Source organism: Triticum urartu, chromosome 2, assembly GCF_003073215.2.
Source record: "Triticum urartu cultivar G1812 chromosome 2, Tu2.1, whole genome shotgun sequence".
Lineage (NCBI taxonomy): Eukaryota > Viridiplantae > Streptophyta > Magnoliopsida > Poales > Poaceae > Triticum > Triticum urartu.
The window spans coordinates 60,723,301-60,745,111 of NC_053023.1; the positions used below are offsets into that span (position 1 = coordinate 60,723,301).

Here is a 21,811-nt window from a genome sequence, read left to right on the forward strand (position 1 = left end):
CTCCATCTTATATAGCTTGAGTCAGACAAATCGGCTGGTGCAACAGTCAGTACGTGATGATGAATGTGAGAGGTTAGCTCCTCCCCAGTTTTCCTGAGACCGCCTTCCTTTGGAGCAAAAGTATGGAAGTGAGGAGACATTCGATCCAAATTGAATGATCCAACGACTCGTTCCAGCTGGCGATCAATTTTCTAGGAAACCGGATGCGTTCGACACGTTCAACGTATGCCTTGTGATGACGAACTGTGATGTACCGTCGGAGCCTGTATCCATGGATGTTGTCCATGGTTGCACAACATGGGTGGACTTGCTTAGTCCTTAGCATCTTGTGTGTCGAGGAGCTTTGAGTGTTTGTCGATATGCGCTAGTGTTTCTCCATTCTGTGTTATTCTGTTAGACACGATATGTCCAAAAAAATTGAGTGTTTCTTTCATCAACGTTAGCTTATTCACTGTTGAATTCCCATCCCATGATAACTTTTGAGTGTTCGTTGACATCCATATCCACTGGTTGGTGGTTGACCCATTGGCCAACCCACCCACATCCCTGCCGCTCCGCAAACCGACATCACATCAAGAGGGGATTTTAAAAATTCAACACAGATTCAGTTCATATGTGAAATTGACATTAAGACGACATAGGCAAGCTAGATATCGAAATACTACAGCCCGTTTAATCCTTTACTCTCCACCCTAGCCAGAAACCGGGTCAACTTATAATTATCAATCACCACCCATAGCCCGACCCTGCCTGCAGTGTATTCCTCATCCCAACCTGGGTCAATTCCATCATTTCAACCTCGGTCCAGCGGCTAACACCGGGCTTTTTGGACATGACCTCCAGCTCAGCCTCGGTTAACCAGGCGACGAAGTCGTGAATTATGGTATCGAAAGTGGTGACCATGCATGGTTTACCCGAGTCAGTTAGGTTGCTAGGGAGGAAAGACTGGAACCAGCTGTTGCGCGCGCCGTTGTCCATGATATCAGCTTCTGGAGGTGGCCTCTGGATGTAGACGATGTACTCCTTGTATGATTTAGAAGATGCATGTGGCATGGACGTTGCAGCACACAAGGGGCATAGCAAGACCGTTGCAGCAGAGAAGAGGCATAGCAAGACTGCAGCCACTATAATGTAGAATGCCTTTGCCATTTCTTCAATGTGTCGGTCCGATGTTGCGGAACCTGTCATGGAACATTTTACATATAAAAAAGGTACAATGATCAAATACTCCACAATATAAGATGTTTTGGCTAGCTGCTCTAGCTAGCCAAGAGGTCTTATACTCTGGAACAGAGGAAGTAGATCGTAAATATAGAAGGGAATTCAGCAGGAATAATGACAAGGATAAAAACACCAGGTCAGAACTGAAAAAAAAACTAAGCAGAACAACTTAGTAAAAATCAATTCAAATTAACTGTACCTCAACCTAGGTATAAAAGTAAATAGAAACGGCTACAGAAATAAACAACTAAACGAGAATACATTATAGTTTATCATATATAAAACTAAAAAGGAATACAATATTACACATGCAACAATTTGCTGGTTATGCAACACAGTTGACATTAGTTTGTTAAGACTGAACACTACTTACGTATAACATCTCATCTACCAAATGGCAGCAATTCAATAACCTAGAACACACTGTCAAATCCGCTGGTGCAAACCGTAATTGAAACACACACACAAACCAAAAAAAAGATCAGAAAACAAATCCACTTGTCCACTAGAGCAACAAATTCCAGATTCATCAGTAAACGAAGGCAGACTAGTCAGATTATTCAAAATCATGATTAAGGAGACAAAATTAAGATTTACCGAGCATATACATGATACGAATTAGGACAAATACATTTACAAAAACAAATCTCGGTGACAAATTATCAGATTGTTGCATGAGGTAGTTAAACCCACAAAAGGCCATATGCCATAAACAAAATTCTACAGAAATATGTTCTGGAGTACAAATACAGATCATCACACAGTTGTGTAAAAATTTAAGCAGTTAGATTCAACTACTTTGGGCATGAACTGTGGGTACACCCGTAGAGGACTTACATCAGTGTGGCATCAAAACGTCAGTGCATAAACAAACTGATAATAAGTACTCCCTCCGTCCCATAATATAAGAACATTTTTCACATTAGTGTAATGTAAAAAACGTTCTTATATTATGGAACGGAGGGAGTACCACTTAACAAAGGCTCTAACTGTTTAGCATACAATAGAGGAGTGACGGAGGTTAATCATAGTTGAAGAACCAAACGAGTGAAAAATGCATGTTTTCAGGAACACATTTTTTGATAAATAATATTGCATATTAAATTGTAAAAGCAGCAAATTGTCTACAACTGTTTTGTTGGCCATGTACTGGATAAAAGCATGGAAAGCACAGATCAGTAATCAGGAGGGGCGGGGGGATTGGGGATGATGCAATTGATCATCATAATACAAGTGTACAACTCAAAGAGGCAGAACACCTGGACCCTTTGATAAAAATATACACAATTTTAGTAGTGATGCATGCTATTATCACAATATCATGGACAGATCTGAGCAGCAGCATGAGCTGATTAATATCTGTAGCGTTTGAGATGGTCGACAATTATTTATTCAATTGGGTGTCAACTCTCAACAACTTGAACTGATGTAACATGATCTGAGAATACCAACACTGCACATTCCTGAATCCTGACAGTACCTTCATAATTATACCTAGTGCTAGTGGCAACAAGAGATGTACTCCCAACAGAAAGGAGTATGGCACAATCATTAACCAACTAGATCCCGACGGAAGCATCAAGAATACAGCAGGGAAAGGGAATGAACTCACTCTAACTGTTGCGGGGGTTGGATCTGGAGGTCGCGGGGGTGCGCTGGCGCGGCGACTCGTCGCGGGCAGCGGCGGGAGCGCGGCAGCCCGCAGCTCGTCGCGGGCGCTGGGGAGCGGCGAGCCGGCGAATCGTCGCTGGTGGGCGCGAGCGCCGGCAGCCAGCGAGCGACAGTTTTCCCTCCTGCGTCGCCGCGTGCGTGCAGGAGGCGGCGCGTCCGGAGGTGCGTCGCAAATTTTCGGATTTCTTCCTTTTTTTGACCATAAAACAGTAGGGTAAAACCCTACTGTGTGTCATTTTCATTATAATGGATAAAAGTGCATAGTACAATGGTTGTTGGGAGAGCAACCAGAGTGATAGAGTTACAGAAAAAAAAAGAGAAATGAAAAGATAAAAATATAAAATTATTCAAATGTTGTCTATTCAGGATGACATGCCATCCTTAAGGCTAGGCTTGGCTCTCAACATGGTGAGCTTGAAAGTGTTGATCAAATCAAACTTGCATGATGCAATGGAGCATGGTATATTTTCAAATATCATTCCATTTCTCTGATTCCATAAACTCCAGCATCCTACAGTCACAATCTCCATGAAGAATGGTATGTTATATCTCAGCTTGCCATCATAGATCATATCATGAATGTGTAGATCAGTGTTCCATTCAATGCCAATATTCCACCAGAAGTTTTGACTGAAAGTGCATGAGAATAGTAGGTGGGTTCTGTCCTCCATGTCTTCATCATTGCATAAAACACAAGAAGTGGAGTCCAAATGAAAACATTTTCTGGTAAGCAGCTCACATGTGTTAATTCTGTCATTTAGCATCAACCAGCAGAAAAACTTATGTCTGGGGAGGCAACAGGTTTTCCAGATCCACTTAATGGGATCAGTAGTGTCATGTTGTCCCATAAAAGAGTTGTAAATCTTCTTAGTCATGTGAGTACTGTTGCCCCATTGGAAAATCCACTTATCATTGTCATTGTGATCCCTAATATTGTTAAATTGATCTGACAAGCTGTGAAGCTGTTGGTGTGCAACAATTGATAAAGGAAGCTGATATAACTCATATATGTTTTCCATATTTTTGGCAGTCTTAATGGAAATATGTTCCTGGAGGGTGAAAGAGTATAACTCAGGGAATTTAATTTTCATGACATTGCCATCCCAGTTATCATTCCAAAGCATAGCAGTATTGCCAGACTTGACTTGATAGGTGGTCATAGATTTAAATAGATCCAAGAATTTCAGACAATCCTTCCACCAGAATGATCCTTTCTTATTACCAGGAATTTGAACTGCATTAGAATCATAGTAGGCATTCCAGACCAGATTAACCCAGGGAATATCAGCCCTATTGAAGAACTTATACATGTGCTTAATAAGGAGAGCTTGATTCTGGATTCTGAGGTTGAGCACTCCCAAACCTCCTTCGTCTTTGGGTTTACATATCATTTCCCACCTGGCAAGGCACTTTCCTCTTTTGTTAATGTCATTGCCATACCATAAGAAATTCCTGCTAGATTTATCCACATGATCCAGGATGGTGCAGTGTACTTTAAGGGAGCACATAGCAAATATGGGCATGGAAGCAAAAACTGAGTTAACATATGTTAGCCTACCAGAATGGTTCATAAATCTGGCAATTCCAGACAGCCTCTTGTCAATTTTTGAGATAACAGGGATAAGATCATGAGCAGATGGTTTGGTGGTGCCAAGGGGTAGTCCAAGATATGTGAAAGGTAAACTTTCAACCTTACATCCAAAAGAGTCAGCCAAATCAAATATAGTCTGCTAGTCAATATTGATGGGGATCATGGAAGATTTGCTGTAGTTCACAAAAAGACCAGTTGAGAGGCTGAATAGGTTTAATAGATATTTGAGATGAATTATTTGGTCAACATCAGCTGGCATAATCATAAGAGTGTCATCAGCATACTGAATGATTGGATAATCTTGTCCATATGTATGATTAATAGGTAGTGTTAATTCCCCATTAGCCCAAGCAGCATTTATTACTGACTGTAATAGGTCAGCTGCTAAAACAAATAGTAGGGGAGAATATGGATCTCCTTGTCTGACTCCTCTTTTGCACATAATTTTTTTCCCTGCAACTCCATTGAGTAATACAGCAGTAGAAGCAAAGTTAAGAATTTTGGATACCCAATTAATCCACCTTGGTCCAAAACCTTTGGCTTTAAGCATAGCAATAATGGCCTTGTATTCAATCTTATCAAATGCCTTTTCAAAATCAAGTTTGAGGATGATAATGGGTTTTTTTGATTGATGACAGAGATGAAGATATTCAAATGCATATCCCAAACCATCTTGAATATTTCTGCCTTTAATGAACCCATATTGGTTTTGATGAATAACAGATGTAATGATATTTTGGGCCCTGTTTGCCAATAGCTTTGTAAAAAGTTTGAGAGGCAAGCTAACCAGAGAGATTGGTCTGAAATCATTCATACTTTCTGGATTGGCAACTTTTGGAATGAGGGTAATGTAGGAAGTGTTAATACTCTGGATGTCACAATTTCCTTCAAAGAAATCCCAGATCATAGTATAGAAATCTTGTTTTATAATATTCCAGCATTTTTTTAAGAACATACCATTAAAACCATCAGGGCCAGGTGCTTTGTTAGTAGGGAATTATTTGGCAACCTTTTCTATTTCATCCACAGTAAAAAGGAGCATCAAGTGCAGATAGGTCATGATGTTGTATTAATTCATCCAAATTGAACAGTATAGTAGAATTGATGGATTTACCCAGCCTGTCCTTGTATGATTGCCAAATAATTGCAGCCTTATGGTCATGATTTTGACAATAAATGCCATCTTCACTGAGAATGGAGGCAATGCAATTTTTTCTGAAACTTTGTGTGGCCATGGCATGAAAGAAATCAGTATTTTCATCATCAAGTCTAACACTCCTCATCTTGAACCTGGATTTCCAATATATTGTTTTAGCCTCAAGTAATTTGCTGGTATGTTTTCTCAGTATTTCCTGAAGTTGGCCTCCATAATAGATAGCTGTCTTTGCTCCTCAATTCCATCCAATAATGTAAGAACATAGTTGCATGCAGCAATGGTGGTATTAAGTCTGGATAGATTTTTACTCCATTTTTTTAGGCCAAGTCTGAGACATTTAAACTTGGCAGATACATCCTTGGCAGAGTTGTTGAGCTGGTGATTTCTGTTCCAGCATTGCACCACAGTTTCATAAAAGCCATCAAATTCAAGCCAATAATTTTCAAATTTGAAAATGGATGCTTTGGGTATGTCACTGCCAATTTGGATATGGATAGGAACATGATCTGATGTCACTCTGGCAAGAGGATGAGCTAAGGTATTGGGGAAGGAAATAGTCCAATTTGCAGAAGTGAAAATCCAGTCAATCTTTTCTAACAGAGAAAAGTCTTGCATATTGGACCATGTAAAACTCCTGCCTTTGAGGGGGACCTCCACTAGGTCCAGCTGCTGAATCAAGCTGTTGAACATTAGCATGTTATTTGTATCACCACCAGGTCTGTTTCTGTCTAGTGGGCTTCTGATAAGATCAAAATCCCCAACTAGCATCCAGTTGTCCATATTGGAAGCATCAATAGTGTCCAACCAATGAAAAAAGTCAGCCTTGGATTCATTACTGCATGGGCCATACACATTTGTAATATGGAATACATTGCCTGATAAGTTGTAGGTTAGTTTGACAGTGATCTGGAAGTTAGACTGGTCAATCACAGTCCCAGAGAAAAGACTGCCATTCCATATAGTTATGATGCCACCAGATAGGCCAGCAGATGGGCTGTAGGCAAATTGATTATATCTCCTGGGTGAGAAATTTCTCAAGTATGGCAGGTCAAAATTGTCTCCTTTTGTTTCCTGGATACAAATAATGCCATAATTGCTTTCATCAATTCTTGCACGCAGATCATTCCATCTAGTTTGTGAATTTATTCCTCTTACATTCCAATTAAGTATATTCCAATGCCTATTCATAGAGTAACTGATTGGTATAGGGGTCATGAGCAGAGAGTGATTTAATCATCTCTGAAAAAACTGACAGATCATGAGGCTGATGTGCTAAGCAAGCTCCAACAACAGATTTCCATTTCAACATGCATAATAGGATATCATTCATAACATAACCATTCAGACACCTCATAAATAAAGCTGATAAGCAAATAAAGTTCTTCAAACCATAGTGCCACACAATGGAGCATAGCTCCTTACAAACCAGAAATAAAAGTTCCACATATGGGTAACATAAGCAAGATAAACTGCCATGGATAGCTAATGGCCTAGATCCATAACTGGGCTTGGTATTATAAACCCAACTGCATAACAAAACTAAATTATTCATGTTCTGCAGCAGAGTTCAGGAGACTTCCAGAGACCTCCTCAGGAGGTATCTGACACTGCATAGTGGCAATTGCCTGAATGGTAGCTAGTGGGAGTTCTGGTGGGGGCGCTGCCTGTGGGTCCCTGAGCTCAAATTAAAAGTCAGCTAACAGGTTCTTCTTGCAATTGGTCATCTTCTTGGCTTTATTAGCAGCAGCTTGATCCTTGAAACCAACATTGAGACCAGCAGGTCGACGGCTGTGACGAAGATCCTGGACGTCCAGCGGGGCATTAACCTTCTTTCTTTTGTTGACAGCAGGTGATAACATCAGAGAAGGAATAGGAGCATCAGAGCTAGTAACCATCTGTGGATGTTGCATAGAAGCAGAGATCTCTTGGGCAGGGCTTGCTGAATCAGAGAGAGCATACTCGTGGTGCTGCTGGATGGTGGATATATCCAGGGGGTCATGCATAACAGGCTATACTTCATCAACATATTCAACAATGACAACAGAGGATGCAGCAGGAGTTGGAAGAGCTTCAGTGGTGACAGTTAGCAAACACTTCTTGACAGTGCCCTGTTCTTCTTCCACATTGATGATCTGGCATCGAGTACTTATAACTGTAGTGTCTGCAAGTTTCTCCAAAATGGTCGGTGCGGTGGCCATGATTTTTGACATCATGTCTTGAAGCACAACAAAGCAATCTGTGGCCTCAATAGCCGGTTGCATGGGGGGTTCATGGTGCTCGGGACATAAGCGGGGGGGGGGGGTGCACTATAGGTTCATCCATATCATCAGGAGCATGGTGAGCAGCAGGTGCAGCATGTGCAGCATGGTGGTTATCATCCATAAAGTCAGCATCGTGCCAAATACCTCCAAATGGAGCATGAGGCATGGGGTGCAGAACACCATCCGGGGGGATGGGATCCTCATCACCACCCATGGCCCCAAGAAGATCGGCCTGTAGAATGTAAACTGCATAGGTCCAAGATTGACCGTGACCGAAATCATCCAGACTCTCACAAATAACGTGGCTCACAGGAATCTCAAGAAGATCAGGCACACGCACTTTGATCAGAATACGGGCACGGTTCGATAGATCTCTGTTCCAAACTAGAAATTTACCAAAACCCGCAACAGACTCTCTACCTTTATCCGGATGCCATGCCTCCAGGGGGAAGTTGACCATCATAATCCAGGCATCATGGGTAAAGGTGCAGTCACGGTGGTTGATACCTCTGTCATGTCGAAGAACACGAAGGACGGAGTCGCCGACGAAGTACGGGCTGTTGGCGATGGCAGTGTCGATGTTGCAGGCGTGGGCGAAGCGGACGAAGGCGGCTCCCATGCCACAGCATGAGACCTCTGCAATGAGGAAGCCACGCTCGTGGTCGAGGAAGTGGCGGATCAGCATGGCATCCTTCTCAAACTGGGCGGGGTTCGGTGGCGGGGCCAGGGAGATGATGGCCCAGTCCCCAGATTGAACCAGGGGTTCGCCACCAAGAAAGTGGTGGGTACGACGGCGGCGATTCCCATTGGCTTCCATCACATCGGTGCCAGGAGGGAGAAGAGGAAGCGGGTCACATGGGTACGTGGCCATGGCGGTGGAGGAGGTGGGCGGTGCAAGCGAGAAGGTGGATGGAGCAGAACAGGGTAATGAGGGCGAGCATATGGTTTGGCAGGGCGAGTTGACAGGCGGAAAGGTGGCAGAGGGGTTTTGGGGAGATGAGTCATCGGCCTGGCTATTGGTATCGGCAGGCGGTTTGGTAGGTGGTTGCGATTTAACCCGATACACTTGGAGTTTGTTCCGGAGATAGAGGCAAAAACGAGATAGATGACCATAACGATAGCAGCTCCGCGCAGCGGATTTGATTTTTGCAAGATAATCGGCGGTGTCCATAAGATAAACATTTGCTGCAAAAAAGGAGGTGGGCCGCTACACACGTTGGAGCCAAAGTGGTATTGGGCTGAGTAGCGTTAGGGGTGCGACATGGGCTAGATGGAGCAGAGGGCTCAGTGGTAACTAGTTGGTTAATGGGCTGGACTGATGGAGTGGCGGGGTGGGCTGGGCTGGAGATGGGCGTGTTTGAATTTGCATTGGCAGGTGGTGGTTGGCGAGAGTTCAGCGCCTGATCCGAGGAAGACGCGCGGCCGTTAGTGGTGAGGGCTGCCGGAGTTGGACGGTGACCGATCGGAGTAAGGTTAGCACCGGAGAGGATGCGCCGTGGAGGTGAACGAGAGACGATGGTCCATTCCTCATCAAGTTCTTGGAGCCAATAGTTAAATTCACGGATCCAAGCAGGACCCCCAAAACCCCAAAGGTGGAAAAAACATCGGAATTGAGGGCATGTGAAAGAACGTAGCTTGTAGATCATAAATCCTACATCCTTAGATATAACAGAAAATTTGAAAACATGCCCACGAAGATGGGAAATATGAAAACCAGGGGGAGATCCACCAAGGCATGCATGAAGTGCATGGCCAACATTAACAATCGTGAGAGGGAACGTGGAGCGGCTAAAGGAGATAACTAGATGAAAGCATGGCATGGATCCGAGCAATCAACAGGAGTGGAGAATCTGGCTCTGACCTGAGCAGCAAACCCAGATCCCGAAGAGGGATCCAAGGTGGGAGTCGCCATCGTAGATGATCAGAAGGTGGAGGAGCCATGGATCGCCGCGGTGGTCGCCAGGGGAGTCGCCAGGGAGAAGGAAGGTGGGGGAGCCATCACTCGGATTTCTTCCTCACCAGTCCTTCCCTCAATAGGTTTTTTCGTTTTTCCTTCTTTTTTTCCTTTTCTTTTGTCTTTCGTCTTTCTTTTCTGTATTTTTTTATTTTTTCATTCTTCTTTTTCCCTTTTTTCTTTCTTTTTATTTTTTCTGCACATTTTTCTTTTCTTTTGTCTTTCGTCTTTCTTTTCTGTATTTTTCTTTTTTCTTTTTTCTTTTTTTTTCATTCTTCTTTTCCCCTTTTTCTTCCTTTTTATTTTTTCTGCACATTTTTTCGAATTTGCGAATATTTTCGTGAAATCATGAACAATTTTTTTAAATCATGAACATTTTTTAAACTCGTGAACATATTTGAAACCATGAACATTTTTTAAAATCATGAACATTTTTTGAATTCATGAACATTACTATTTGTAAATATTTTTATGAAACTATGGACATTTTTTGAACAATGTTTTTAGAATCGACGAACATTCTTTTTGAAATTGATGGGACAATTTTTGAAATTCATGAACATTTTTTATTTAACGAACAGTTTCTGAAATGCATGATCATTTTTTGAATCAGCGAATATTTTATGAATCAATAAAGTATTTTGTAATTTACGAACAATTTCTGGATTTTTAGGACATTTTTCTAAATTCTTGAACATTTTTTGAATTGGCAAACTTTTTTGTTCAATTTCCGGAACCGTGGACGTCCATATGAGCACACGAATGATATTCGAGTCAACCTTTGGTTATCATGTGATGTTCCCTTTGCTTCGCGATACATCACAAAACCTAGGATGTGTCACTATCCTCCTGAGTCATCACATGCTCATATACTGAAATCCTCGTTACCAGTTTTGTTCTTCTTTCCCGTTGTCGTGTTCCGGCATCCTTGTGACAAAGTCACCTGTGTCTGGCCAGACAATGATGGATGCCTTCACACCAAGAGGTCCCTAAGAATATCTCTCCATCGTTGGAGGAGAAAATCCCACTCTCTAGCTAGCTAGTTCCTTGTCAAACTTTCCGATGAACATGTAAGTTGTCGTTTTCCCCTCCATCGGATCCCCTTGTGGCCTCGTCTTCGCTCGGTTGATTGCCTCCCCAGGACTGGAACATGGTGTCTAGGGTTCGCACGAAAGTCTCTGCTGTGGCGATGGAATGCATGGGTGGCTCAGGGAGCATGTCGAAGAAGGAGTGCATGGAAGATCTGGTAGATCGGCTGAACCTGCATGAACAAGAGGGAGATGGCTTTGTGTGGAAGAGAAGATTGTTGAGCCGTCGGCAGTGAACAAATGGCTAGTGATTGCTAGGGTTCACACAACTAGATGGTTTAGTCCCACCGCCCTTTACTCAGATATGAGATCAACGTGGAACCCGGCAAGAGAGGTGGTCTGGAGGAAGGTTGAGGACAACCTTTTCACTGTCCAATTTGGTTGTCTTGCTGATTGGAACAAGGCGATGACCATGGGGCCCTAGTTTTTCAGGTACCATGCCGTTATTCTGGAGGAGTATGATGGGTTTGAAAACCCTAGATCAGTGGTCTTTGATAAAATAGTTGTATGGGCTAGAGTTTTACGCCTCCCTGCTAACCTACTTCTTGATGTGGTGATACGCGGGATGTGCCGACCTATGGGAGAGATTCTTGTTGTTCAGATAATGCTCCCAACATGCTATGTGGGAGAATTTGTCAGGGTATGAGTCAAAATCGATGTGACAAAGAAGCTGTTTCGATTTGTCTCAATCACCAGAGAAACAAAGCAGACATGGTATCAAATTCAGTATGAGAAGTTGCCTACTTTTTGTGGGAATTGCGCCTGCTAGGCCATTGGCATGAAGAGTGCGGTACTGGTGAACACGATGAATCAAAGTTAGAATGGGGTGGCTTCATTCTTGATAATGGAGGGACTGGAACAGGCCGCGGTCGTGGTGGCCGAGGTACAAGCGTTGGTCGTGGCCCTGATACGTCCATTTTGCATCATGTTTTCTTACTGTTATTTACAATGTTTTTATCCATAATAATGCTTTTTGGAGTAATTCTAATGCCTTTTCTCTCATAATTTGCAAGGAACACACCAAGAGGGAGAATTCCGGCAGCTGGAAATCTGGACCTGGAAAAGCTACGTCGGGCCACATATTCTGCACAACTCCAAATGAGCTGAAACTTCGCGGAGATTTTTTATGGATTATTTAAGAAATATATACTGGAGCCAATAAACACCATAGGGGGGCCACCAGGTGGGCACAACCCACCTAGGCGCGCCTGGCGCGCCCAAGTGGGTTGTGGCCTCCTCGGCCCACCTCCGGTGCCCATATTCTGGTATATAAGTCATTTTGACCTAGAAAAAAAATAAGGGGAGGACTTTCGGGACGAAGCGTCGCCGCCTCGAGGCGGAACTTGGGTAGGAGCACTTTTGCCCTCCGGTGGAGCGATTCCGCCGGGGGAACTTCCCTCCCGGAGGGGGAAATCATCGTCACCGTCATCACCAACAACTCTCCCATCTTGGATAGGGCAATCTACATCAACATCTTCAACAACACCATCTCCTCTCAAACCCTAGTTCATCTCTTGTGTTCAATCTTGTTACCGGAACTATAGATTAGTACTTGTGGGTGACTAGTAGTGTCGATTACATCTTGTAGTTGATTACTATATGGTTTATTTGGTGGAAAATTATATGTTCAGATCCATTATGCTATTTAATACTCCTATGATCATGAACATGTTTATCATTTGTGAGTAGTTACTTTTGTTCTTGAGGTCACGGGAGAAATCATGTTGCAAGTAATCATGTGAACTTGATATGTGTTCGATATTTTGATAGTATGTATGTTGTTATTCCCTTAGTGGTGTCATGTGAACGTAGACTACATGACACTTCACCATATTTGGGCCTAAGGGAATGCATTGTGGAGTAGCAATTAGATGGTGGGTTGCGAGAGTGACAGAAGCTTAAACCCCAGTTTATGCGCTATTTCGTAAGGGACCGGTTGGATCCAAAAGTTTAATGCTATGGTTAGAATTTATTCTTAATACTTTTCTCATAGTTGCGGATGCTTGCGGGAGGGTTAATCATATGTAGGAGGTTTGTTCAAGTAAGAACAACACCTAAGCACCGGTCCACCCACATATCAAATTATCAAAGTAGCGAACACGAATTAAACCAACATGAGGAAAGTGACTAGATGAAATTCCCGTGTACCCTCAAGAATGCTTTGCTTATCATAAGAGACCGTTTTGGCCTATCCTTTGCCTCAAAGGGATTGGGCTACCATGCTGCCCTTTTGTTACTATTATCGTTACTTGCTCATTACAAAATTATCTTGCTATCAAACTACTCGCTACTTACAATTTCAGCACTTGCAGATAATACCTTATTGAAAACCACTTGTCATTTCCTTCTACTCCTCGTTGGGTTTGACACTCTTACTTATGAAAAAGAGCTAAAATTGACCCCCTATACTTGTGGGTCATAAAGGCTATTTTCTGGTGCCGTTGCCGGGGAGTGAAGCGCCTTTGGTAAGGAAACATTTATATAGTGTGCTGAAATTTATTGTCACTTGTTACTATGGAAAACAATCCTTTGAGGGGTTTGTTCGGGGTATCTTCACCTCGTCTGGAACCACAATTAGCAACCCCTCAACCTACTGCACCTACTGAAAATATTGAATATGAAATTCCTTCAGGTATGATAGAACAACTGCTAGCTGATACGTCTACGTCGTATCTACTTTTCCAAACACTTTTGCCCTTGTTTTGGACTCTAACTTGTATGGTTTGAATGGAACTAACCCGTACTGACGCTGTTTTCAGCAGAATTGCCATGGTGTTGTTTTATGTGCAGAAAACAAAAGTTCTCGGAATGACCTGAAACTCCACGGAATATATTAGAATAAATAATAAAAAATCCTCGCCAAAGATGAAGACCAGGGGGACCACACCCTGTCCACGAGGGTGGGGGGCGCGCCCTCCCCCCTGGGCGCCCCCTACCTCGTGGCCCCCCTGGTGGCCCTCCGACGCCAACTCCAACTCCATATATTGGCTTTCGAGGAGAAAAAAATCAGAGAGAAAGTTTCATCGCGTTTTACGATACGGAGCCGCCGCCAAGCCCTAATCTCTCTCGGGAGGGCTGACCTGGAGTCCGTTCGGGGCTCCGGAGAGGGGGATTCGTCGCCTCGTCATCATCAACCATCCTCCATCACCAATTTCATGATGCTCACCGCCGTGCGTGAGTAATTGCATCGTAGGCTTGCTGGACGGTGATGGGTTGGATGAGATTTATCATGTAATCGAGTTAGTTTTGTTAGGGTTTGATCCCTAGTATCCACTATGTTCTGAGATTGATGTTGCTATGACTTTGCTATGCTTAATGCTTGTCACTAGGGCCCGAGTGCCATGATTTCAGATCTGAACCTATTATGTTTTCATGAATATATGTGAGTTCCAGACCCTATCTTGCAAGTCTATAGTCACCTACTATGTGTTATGATCCGGCAACCCCGAAGTGACAATAATCGGGACCACTCCCGGTGATGACCATAGTTTGAGGAGTTCATGTATTCACTATGTGTTAATGCTTTGTTCCGGTTCTGTATTAAAAGGAGGCCTTAATATCCCTTAGTTTCCAATAGGACCCCGCTGCCACGGGAGGGTAGGACAAAAGATGTCATGCAAGTTCTTTTCCATAAGCACGTATGACTATTTACGGAATACATGCCTACATTATATTGATGAACTGGAGCTAGTTCTGTGTCACCCTATGTTATGTCTGTTACATGATGAACCACATCCGGCATAATTATCCATCATTGATCCGGTGCCTACGAGTTCTCCATATACTGGTTTACACTTATTTACTTTTCCGTTGCTACTGTTACAATCACTACAAAAATACCAAAAACATTACTTTTGCTGTATTTACTTTGTTATCATTATCACCACTATCATATTACTTTGCTACTAAACACTTTGCTGCAGATACTAAGTTTCCAGGTGTGGTTGAATTGACAACTCAGCTGCTAATACTTGAGAATATTCTTTGGCTCCCCTTGTGTCGAATCAACAAATTTGGGTTGAATACTCTACCCTCGAAAACTATTGCGATCCCCTATACTTGTGGGTTATCAAGACCTTTTTCTGGCGCCGTTGCCGGGGAACATAGCTCTATTATTTGAGTCACTTGGGATTTATATCTGCTGGACACTATGAAGAACTTGAAAGACGCTAAGACAAAAATTTATCCCTCAACTACGAGGGGAGGTAAGGAACTGCCATCTAGCTCTGCACTTGATTCACCTTCTGTTATGAGTAAGCTAGCGACACCTAAACCTACTACTACTATGAATTCTGATATGTCGCATGTTATTGATGATGCCACTTCTGCTATGCATGATACTTATGATGAAACTACTTCTATGCTTGATACTACTGTGCCACTTGGTGAATTTCTAGATGAGCAAATTTCTAAGTCTAGAGAAAGAGAAATTAGTGAACCTGAACACGATGATGTTAGTGATGATGAACCTATGCCTGTTATTCCTGAGGGTTATCTTTTTAATAATGAATCTTATGAAGCTATTCTTGCTTGTCCGGATAAACCTGAACGTAAGAGGTTACTAATTAAGTGGAGTAAGGAATCTTTTAGAGGTAGGATGAGACCCGACCCTGCTTTTGCTACTTCACCTATCTGTGTTCCTGATCAGGATTATTATGATATTACTGTTGATCCAGATATAATTACTTTGGTTGAATCTGATCCTTTTTATGGCTATGAATCTGAAACTGTTGTGGCACATCTTCGTAAGTTAGATGAAATAGCTGCCTTGTTTACTAATAATCTGAGATCGTGCCACTTTTATATACTCAAAATATTTCTGTTCTCATTAAAGGGTGATGCTAAGAAATGGTTTAATTCTCTTGATCCTGCCTGTGTGCAAAGTCCCCAGGATATGATTTATTACTTCTCTGCTAAATATTTCCCTGCTCATAAGAAACAAGCTGCTTTGAGGGAAATATACAATTTTGTGCAAATTGAAGAAGAGAGTCTCCCACAAGCTGGGGGGAGGCTTCTCAAGTTACTTAATGCTTTGCCTGATCATCGTCTTAAGAAACCTGAAATATTTGATATCTTTTATAATGGACTAACTAATGCTTCCAGAGATTACCTGGATAGTTGTGCTGGATGACGCTGAAATTTTATTGAATAATATGTTGGAAAATGAAAATAATTGGGCACCTCCTGAGCCACCTCCCGAGCCAACTCCTGAGCCAGCTCCTGAGCCAATTACTGAGCCTATTCCTAAACCAACTCTAAAGAAGAGAGGTGTTCTATTTCTCAGTCCCGAAGATATGCAAGAGGCAAAGAAATCTATGAAAGAAAAAGGTATTAAAGCTGAAGATGTTAAGAATTTACCTCCTATTGAAGAAATACATGGTCTTAATTTACGCCTGTTGAAGAAGTATATGATCTCAATTACTTATTTACTGAAGAACCTCCCGATATCCTGACACAGGTAGTAAAGGTAAATTCTCTCTATAGATATGATAAAGTTGAAGTCCCTCCTACTAAAATTGCTAGTCAGTGCTTGGATGAGTTTGATGACTTTATGTTTAAGCAAGATGACTTTAATGCTTATTTTGGTAGACAATTAAAGCAGAATACCTTTATGATTAAACGCTTGAGTGATTATATGGATAATATTAGAGGTGAACTTAAACTTGTTAGCAAACATGCTTCTATGGTTACCACTCAAGTAGAACAAGTACTTAAAGCTCAGAAAGAAATGCTTGATGAAATGAATAGTAAGAAAAATGATTATGCTGTTAGAGTGGCTACTAGAACTGGTAGAATGACTCGGGAACCTTTGTATCCTGAAGGCCACCCTAAGAGAATCGAGCAAGATTCTCAAAGAAATAATACTGATGCACCTAGTTCTTCTAAAAGGAAGAAAAAGAAAAATGATAGAACTGTGCAAACTTCTAGTGAACCTATTGCTGAACCACCTGATAATCCAAATGATATCTCTATGTCTGATGCTGAAACACAATCTGGTAATGAACATGAACCTAGTGAAAATGTTAATGATGATGTTCATGATGATGCTCAACCTAGTAATGATAATGATGTAGAAGTTGAACCTGCTGTTGATCTTGATAAACCACAATCAAAGAATCAACGTTATGATAAAAGAGACTTTGTTGCTAGGAAACATGGTAAAGAAAGAGAACCATGGGTTCAGAAACCCATGCCTTTTCCTCCGAAACCATCCAAGAAAAAGGATGATGAGGATTTTGAGTGCTTTGCTGAAATGATTAGACCTATCTTTTTGCGTATGCGATTGACTGATGTGCTCAAAACAAATCCTTATGCTAAGTATATGAAGGATATCATTACTAATAAAAGAAAGATACCGGAGGCTGAAATTTCCACCATGCTTGATAATTACACTTTTAAGGGTGGAATACCAAAGAAACTTGGAGATCCAGGAGTACCTACTATACCATGCTCCATTAAAAGAAATTATGTTAAAACTGCTTTATGTGATCTTGGAGCCGGTGTTAGTGTTATGCCTCTCTCTTTATATCGTAGACTTGACTTGAATAAGTTGACACCTACTGAAATATCTTTGCAAATGGCTGATAAATCAACTGCTATACCTGTCGGTATTTGTGAGGATGTACCTGTTGTGGTTGCAAACGTTACTATTTTAACGGACTTTGTTATTCTTGATATTCCCGAGGATGATAGTATGTCTATTATTCTTGGAAGACCTTTCCTTAATACTGCAGGGGCTGTTATTGATTGCAACAAAGGCAATGTCACTTTTCATGTTAATGGTAATGAGCATACGGTGCACTTTCCGAGGAAACAACCTCAAGTTTATAGTGTCAACTCTATTGGAAAAATTCCATCGATTATATTTGGAGGTTTTGAATTTCCTCTTCTTACTGTCAAAAAGAAATATGATACTTATTGTTGGGGATGTCCATATCCCCGTTGAGGTAACATATTGTTATTCGAAATTTCTCCGGTTCCATGATTATCGGAATGAGTTTGTTAACAAGACTTGATCAACCTTGTTAGTGGATTCTTTTTGATGAGCATGAGATGGATGAAACTAGAAGCACAACCTTCTGTACCCTCTTTATATTTTCTGTTCTTTAGTAGAAATAAAGTAAAATAGTATTTTTCTGTCTGTTTCCTGACTTATCCGTGCAATATAAAAATATCCCGAAAATAAAAGTCCTCAGAATGCCATGCCAATTTAATATGATTTTTTCGGGAATATTAAAGGATTTTTAGTGCAAAAATTACCGCGGGGGGAGCTGCCACCTGGTCACGAGGGTGGAGGGCGCGCCCTACCCCCCTGGGCGCGCCCCCCTACCTTGTGGGCCCATGGTGGCCCTCCTCCACTTATTCCTTCACCCATCTTCTTCCTCTGTCTCGCACAAACCCGAAAAACCAACTCAAGCTCGTGTTCCAGCAACTTTTGCTGCGATTTTCGATCTCCTTGCTCAAAGCACCTCTCGCAAAACTGCTTGGGGAGATTGTTCCTTGGTATGTGACTCCTCCATTGGTCCGATTAGTTTTTGTTCTAGTGCTTTATTCATTGCAAATTTGTGCTGCATAGGTGACCATGTTCTTGAGCTTGCATGTCAAATATATATGGTTCCAAGTAGTTCTAATGCTTGATATATGCTCTAGGCACTTGTATGAGTAGTTGCTATCAATCTTATTGAAGTTGGTTCACTTTGTTTGAAGTTACTAAAAATTTCAGATTGTTTCAGAAATAATGAAGAGACTTTTGAGGGGCTCGTCGAGCCGAAGTTCTAAGGAGAAACAAAAGGAAGAAGAATAGAAGCCCAAATTTAATCTGCCTCATATCACGGAGGTCCGGCCGTGTGAATGGCCTTCCGATGACTTCTTGAGGAGTGCCGGGATTTATGAAGATTTCTATCTATTGATTGAGAACGCCGGCCTCACCAACTTCCTCCACGACCAACGTCATCAGTATCTCTTACTCACAAATACTTTTGTGCAGAACTTCTACTTTTTCCCTAAGAAATCACCTCCAACAGTAGAGTTCCATTTATACGATGTTGCTAGGGAGATGACATTAGCTGCATTTTGCAAGGTTTGCAAAATACCTTTCGAGGGTTCTTTAGATGAACCACACCGTAATGAAGTGGAAGCTTATATTGACACTATCACTGTGGGAGAAACCAGGAAGGTTTCTGATGCAAGAATTACTAGCATACATTTCCCTGTTTTATGCTACTTTGCCTTATTTGCTAGTCGTTGCTTGATTGGTCGCGGGAACTGTGGGAACCTTAGTATTCCTGATATTATTATTTTGCTCCATGGTTTATACCACAATAACTCTGTTAGTATGGGTGGAATTGTTGCTAGATGGTTGAGTATGAACCGTACTAAGGGCCCCATCTTTGGAGGCATTTATGCTTCACGCCTAGCTGAACATTTTGAAATACCTATTAGGCATGAGGAGAAAGAAGAAACAGCGCTGCCTCGTGCTTATTTAGATTATAAGAGTATGGTAGCGCATGATTTTCTTGTTAAGAATCGCGAAAGGGCGCTTAAATATAAATTGTACTTTGATAAACATCACCCTGAGACTATTACTTTGCCTGCTCCCTCTTTGTTTAACTTGTCTGCAGGTACTTACGTTGTTCCATGGGCGGCTATTCAAGCCTATCGGAATCCTGCACCAGCCTCGGAACCGGAGCCTCCACGAATGTCTGTTTATTCTTGGGATCCTGAGGCGGTTGCCAGCCAGTGGCAGTCAGAGTCCTCTTCATCACATTATGATCCCAACTATTCTTCATCGCAGTACGACCCCAGCTTCACCTACGGATATCAGCCAGGTTATCCCTGGCAATAGACCAACTTAGGCCAAAAGCTTAAGCTTGGGGGAGTACGTTTTTCCCACCGACATTACATTCATGTTCACACTCATTGCTAGATGTCGGTGCTCATACTCTTTCATTGTAATATCCATGTTAGTTTAAATTTATTTTTCTAGCTTTCTTCTTGTGTGTTTGATAAACCTTCAGAAAAAAACAACAAAAACAATTTTAGTGTTAGTCTACTTTCCATGCTTGTAGTAGAATTAAAAAGAAAACCCAAAAATATTTCCCGTCCTTCTTTTGCTTGTTGGGAGCTTTCCCGTGTAAATAGTTTTTATTTTTTCTTTTCCTTTCTTTGGGGGTCGAGAAGACTATATTGAAAATGCTTAGTGGCTCTTATATGCATGATTGTTTATTTAACTTAGAGCCCATATTACTTGTCTTCTCTCTTGAGTTGAATGCTTGCAGATTCCAGCTTAGTCCAATGCACGTGGACTCTTATTATTATACACACCGTTCGGTCGTGCAAGTGAAAGGCAATAATGATGATATATGATGGACTCATTGGGATGAAAAAAGCTGGTATGAACTCGACCTCTCTTGTTTTTGTAAATATGATGATTCATCATTCCTGATTCAGCTATTATGAAGTAAACATATTTGCAATGACATTTAGAGATTATAGTTGCTTGTGCCATGCTTGATTAGCTATGAGTTATAATGGTTAACCTTGCGTGCCAACATGCTATTGAGATGATTATGATGTGGTATGATAGGATGGTATCCTCCTTTAAATGAATTGAGTGACTCGACTTGGCACATGTTCACGCATGTAGTTGAATCAAATCAACATAGCCTTCATGATATTTATGTTCATGGTGGATTATATCCTACTCATGCTTATATTCGGTGTGAATTAATTTTAATGCATGTTTACGACTGTTGTCGCTCTCTCAGTTGGTCGCTTCCCAGTCTTTTGCTAGCCTTCACCTGTACTAAGCGGGAATACTGCTTATGCATCCAAACTCCTTAAACCCCAAAGTTGTTCCATATGAGTCCACTATACCTTCCTATATGCGGTATCTACCTGCCGTTCCAAATAAATTTGTATGTGCCAAACTCCAAACCTTCCAATGAAATTTTGTTTTGTATGCTCGAGCAGCTCATGTGCAACTATGGCTGCCTATATCTTCCATGCTAGGTGGGTTATTCTCAATAGGAGTGGACTCCGCTCCTCATTCGCGAGAAAGGGCCGGTAACCGGGATGCCCAGTCCCATGATCCAAAAAGATCAAAGCAAATCAAAATAATTAAAGAAAAATCCCCCTGGGACCCGTTGAATGTTGGAGGCACTCGTTGTTTCGAGCAAGCCATGGATTGATGCTTGTGGAGGAGGGGGAGTATAAACCTTTACCATTCTATTTGGGAACTGCCTATAATGCATGTAGTATGGAAGATACAGCCATCTCATAGTTGTTACGTTGACAGTGAAAGTATGCCGCTCAAAATATTATTTATCTCTATTTCAAAAATCGAGCTCTGGCACCTCTACAAATCCCTGCTTCCCTCTGCGAAGGGCCTATCTATTTACTTTTATGTTGAGTCATCACCCTTCTTATTAAAAAGCACCCACTGGAGAGCACACTGTTGTTTTCATTCATTATGATTGGTTTATATTGGGTATGACTTGACTGGATCTCTTTTACCATGAATTACAATGTTTAGCCAGTCCTTGATCTTGGTGCTCTACATTTATGTTTTGCGGTCTCAGAAAGGGCTAGCGAGATACCATTTTGTTATATCATGTTATGATTATTTTGAGAAAGTGTCGTCATCCGAGTTTTATTATTATGGCTCGCTAGCTGATTATGCTATTGATATGAGTAATTGTGAGACCTACGTGTTATTGTGAGTATGGTTAGTTCATAATAATTGCTGAAACTTGAATGCTGGCTTTTCATGTTTACAACAACAAGAGCAAACAGAGTTTGTAAAAGTTTTTCTTTTTCTCTTTCAGTTTGTCAACTGAATTGCTTGAGGACAAGCAAGGGTTTAAGCTT

General features: G+C 41.7%; 1 long non-coding RNA gene across 1 annotated transcript; it reads right to left on the reverse strand.

Annotated features, from left to right (window-relative positions):
- Positions 1-567: 567 nt before the first annotated feature.
- Positions 568-3,096, reverse strand: LOC125541021. Its single transcript, XR_007297426.1, has 2 exons — positions 2,834-3,096; positions 568-1,181 (listed from the first exon to the last, which is right to left on the reverse strand). It is a non-coding gene; the product is annotated as an uncharacterized LOC125541021 (long non-coding RNA).
- Positions 3,097-21,811: the final 18,715 nt, after the last annotated feature.